At 51.0% G+C, this 4,136-nt stretch overlaps 1 protein-coding gene and 1 long non-coding RNA gene across 2 annotated transcripts in view; one reads left to right on the forward strand and one right to left on the reverse strand.

Annotated features, from left to right (window-relative positions):
* FKBP9 (FK506 binding protein 9, 63 kDa) overlaps positions 1 to 4,130 on the reverse strand; it is a 29,190-nt gene extending 25,060 nt beyond the window's left edge. Inside the window, exon 1 of the mRNA XM_014541096.1 lies at positions 4,034 to 4,130. The gene's annotated coding sequence lies outside the window, so the exon portion shown is untranslated. The remainder of the gene's footprint in view (positions 1 to 4,033) is intronic.
* The window catches only part of LOC106726402, a 3,910-nt gene continuing 2,954 nt past the window's right edge, over positions 3,181 to 4,136 (forward strand). Inside the window, exon 1 of the long non-coding RNA XR_001362474.1 lies at positions 3,181 to 3,674. This is a non-coding gene — a long non-coding RNA (uncharacterized LOC106726402). The remainder of the gene's footprint in view (positions 3,675 to 4,136) is intronic.

Raw genomic sequence — 4,136 nt, forward strand, 5'->3', positions numbered from 1 at the left:
CCCTTGACTGGAATTGAAGCTGGGACCCTTCAGTCCGCAGGCGGACATTCTATCCACTGAGCCAAACCGGTTAGGGCTCAAGCTCCTCTTTTTAAACAAGGACTTAGAAAACCAGAAAGGAGTTCCTTGATGTCAAGAGATGGCAACTACATTTTGGAAGGTGGAAAGGGAGTGGATGAGCAGGAACTGACCTAGAAATGAAGAAACAGAATCTCGATGTATAGAAAGGGGATGTGGCCAAGGGTGGGTGCCCTGTGCCTCCCAGAGCCTGCAGGTGGAAGGCGGCAGGGCAGAAGGAGCTGTGTCAGAGCATCCCACCCCGCAGGGCACACAATAATATTTACTGAACGTCTGGACTCTCAGGCCTGCAGGCTGTGAATGAAATGACCAGATGCTTGGTTTGCCTGCTAAAGATCACAGGAACTGCTAAACTTCAGTCCCCCAAGGAAATCCAAGCAAACAAGAGATCATCCCCCTCTAGGGGGACGAGGAGTGCTAGGAATACGGCAAAACTCCTAAAAGCTGAATCAGGACTGGCTGACCAGGCGCTCCAAGACCTGGAGAGTGAGAGCAGGAGTCCCACGGACACCTGCAGGAGGAAAGCTGGGGTCCTCTGCTAGGGGCTGGAGCAGCAGCCACGGGGGCGTATTAACAAACCCACAGAGGCTCCGAATAAAACCAAACCAGGCCCAAGCCAGTGGCCAAGGGCTGAAGGGCTGGATCTCTTGGCAACTGCAAATGCCCATAAGCTGAACCATCACCAACTGCTCCCAAGCGCCAGGCAGAGATGCAGGAAGAAAGAAAGCTCTGTGGAAAGAAAGGCCCTTTGAGGTTTATGACTCTGGTCGGGGTGACAGCCATCCAGCCATCGTTTCCCTCTGGGCACAATCTCCGAATCAGCAGCCAAAGCCCCAAACACCTTAGATTTCTCCTCCCTCAAGATCTTCGAGCAGGAATAGCAAAGTCATCCCTAATACTTCATAAAATCCCAAAGGAAAGGGGGCCCTAGAGGGAAAACCTCACATTAGTAAAGCACCTACTGTGTGCCCTGCCTCTTCCACTCCACTGTCCACACTGCAGCCACAGGGACCTTCGTAAAACACAAATCTGGCCCCTCGTTCCCCTGATTAAAACTCTCCAATAAAAAAGAAGAAAGAAAACTCTCCAATGGCTTTCCATTGTCCTTGGTCAAAGTCCATACTCCATACCCAAGCAGGCAACATCCCTCTAAAGTTGGCCCAGCCCTCCCTTCTCACCTCCTCTCACCTCTCTTTTCTCCCCTCGGCCACTCCCATGCTCCCACTCCCAGCTCAGGCCACAATGAACAGACTGAATGTCCCCCAACACAATGCTCCCACCTCCAGATCTCAACTATTCGTATGCTCTTCCCTTAACCAGACACACCCTCTTCTCCCTACAACCCTCACCCCTCAGCATCTCCCAGTAAATTGTAACCCTCCTCAGGTCTCATCCCTGAAACTCCAGGACTCCATCCTGAACCCCCCGCAACATGACATCCGGTTAAGCCTTCCGTGTGCTTCCATAGCTCCTTGCTTTTCTTCCATCATTTATACATGGCAGACCACAGGCTCTGGCACTAAAATGCCTTGGTTCAAAGCCCCACCCCACCACTTAGTAGCTAGGGACCTTCGGCAAATTACTTGAACTTCCTGAGGTTCGGCTTCTTCAGTGGGAATGAGGTATCTACCTTGCTGTCTTGTAAGTTAAATGAATTCATCTGAGATTAAATGAATTCATGTATGTAAGGACATGTGATAAAAACTCCATGTGAAGCCGAAACCGGTTTGGCTCAGTGGATAGAGCATCGGCCTGCGGACTGAAGGGTCCCAGGTTCGATTCCAGTTAAGGGCATGTACCTGGGTTGCAGGCACATCCCCAGTGGGAGATGTGCAGGAGGTGGCTGATCAATGTTTCTCTCTCATCAATGTTTCTAACTCTCTATCTCTCTCCCTTTCTCTCTGTAAATAATCAATAAAATATATATTTAAAAAAAAAAACTCCATGTGAACTCTATGTGAGAAACAGAAGTGTGTGCTCTTCTTTCTGTACTACCTCACTATGTGATTGCTGAACTGTCAGTGGTAGGGGCTGGGGGGGACAGTCCCTTCAGGGGCAGACACTGTATCCAAGTTTGCTGAGTGGACAGTAGCCCCTCTGTGCTCTTTCCACTGCCTCACACCGCCTCAGAGTGGTTGCCATGCCTACAGGGTAGAAAGTCTCAGACAACTTGTGCTAGTGGGAATCCTATATAATAAAAGGGTAATATGCAAATCGACCAAACAGTGTAACGACCAGTAGCTATGATGCTCACTGACCACCAGGGGGCAGATGCTCAATGCAGGAGCTGCCCCCTGGTGGTCAGTACGCTCCCACAAGGAAATCGCCGCTCAGCCACAAACTGGGCTGATGGCTGGCAAGCACAGTAGCAGTGGCAAGAGCCTCTCCCGCCTTTGCGGCAGCACAGTGCACGAATGTCGTGCACCGGGCCTCTAGTTATTAAATAACACCAGTGTAAGCAGGAAATTCTTCCCTATTTCTAACTAAAGAAGCAAATGAAAGAAGACACACAAATGGTCAATAAACACATGAGAAGATGCTCAGCATCATTAGCCTGAGGGAAATACCACTTAAAACCACAATGAGATACCACTTCACACCCACCAATAATTAAGTGGCTATAATTAAAAAAACAATTATAGGTGCTGGGAGAATGTGGAGCAGTTAGGACCCCCATGCACTGCTGGTGGGAATGCAAAATAGCACAGTCAACTGTTGGAAAATGCAGTTCCTCAAAAAGTGAAATAGAGTTGCCCTAGGACCCAGCAATTCCACTCCTAGTGCTGTATGGTTATTCCACATTTTGTTTGCCCATTTATCAGTTGATGGGCATTCGGGCTGATAGTACTTTCTGGCTATTATGAATAATGATGTGTGAACATGCATGCACAAGGTTTTGTGTGGATATATGTTTTCATTTCTTTTTTGGAGTGATGAAAAAAAAATGTCCTGGAATCGGATAGTTGTGATGTTTGCACAACTGTGACTATACTAGAAACCACTGAACTGTACATTTTGAGTGAATTGTTTGGTATGTGAATTCTATCTCCCCAACAAAAGAAGTGATTGAAACAATAGTAAGCACACGCATGTCTGAGCACTTGCTATGGGCCTCATAGCACGCTAAACAGCTTTTGTAGATTCACTCATTGTCTATAATTTCAAAAAACAAAGCCAGAGAAGGTAAGAGAAGGCTTAAAAGGACGAGTTCAGTAAGGAGCCTGCCCAGCCTGGGCACAGAGCGGATGCTCAACAGATCTCTCTGCCTAGGGGTGACTCACTGAGATGTGCCCCAACAGACCTACTAGTAACAAAAGCCTTGGGGGGAGGGCCTGGAGCTGGAGCCGAAGAGGCCTGTTAACTCTGGACTTGGATTGTCCGAGGTTTCAGTCTGCCTCCACTTAGACAAGTGTCTTCGCCTCAATGGCCTCAAACTTCACTGACCTAATGAGGGCAATGACAGTACCAACCTCGGAGAATTGCTGTAAGAATTACGTGAGCTCATTCTACGGAGAGCACTTAGAACTCCCCTGGCCCGTGGTCATCTCTCCATACACACAGCGGCCGCTATCATCGGCTGGAGCACCGCAGATGAGGTGAGGGGCCTTCGGGAAGGCACGGGAGGGGGCGGCAGGCGCTCAGCCAGTGACCCCGGGGTCGGTCGACCCGCGGAGTGGCTCTCACACGGGTTTCGCGCGTGTACATGAACTGGGCGAAGAGGAGGGGCGTGACTTGCCCCAACTCCGCTGCGCAAGGTCGTGTGGAAGATTCCAGCCCGGATTAGAAGACCTGGGGAGCCCGAGGGCCGGGAGGGACTGAGGGTCGCGGAGCTTTGGGGTAGGAGGAGGGAGAGGGAGGAGCGCGGGGTCGGCGGGGCGGAGCTGGGGGAGGTCCGTTGGGAGGGAAAGGCCTGTCCGGAGAGAGGGGAAGCGGGATTGCCCGCGGGGCGCGGTACCTGGAGTCGAACTTCTGGCCGTCGGGGAAGGTCCCCACGTAGTGGTAGCGCACGAAGTCGCCGCTGCGCACGGTGCGCGGGCACTCGTCGGGCACGAAGCGCC

The sequence above is a fragment of the Myotis brandtii genome, unplaced genomic scaffold (assembly GCF_000412655.1).
Source record: "Myotis brandtii unplaced genomic scaffold, ASM41265v1 scaffold260, whole genome shotgun sequence".
Classification (NCBI taxonomy): domain Eukaryota; kingdom Metazoa; phylum Chordata; class Mammalia; order Chiroptera; family Vespertilionidae; genus Myotis; species Myotis brandtii.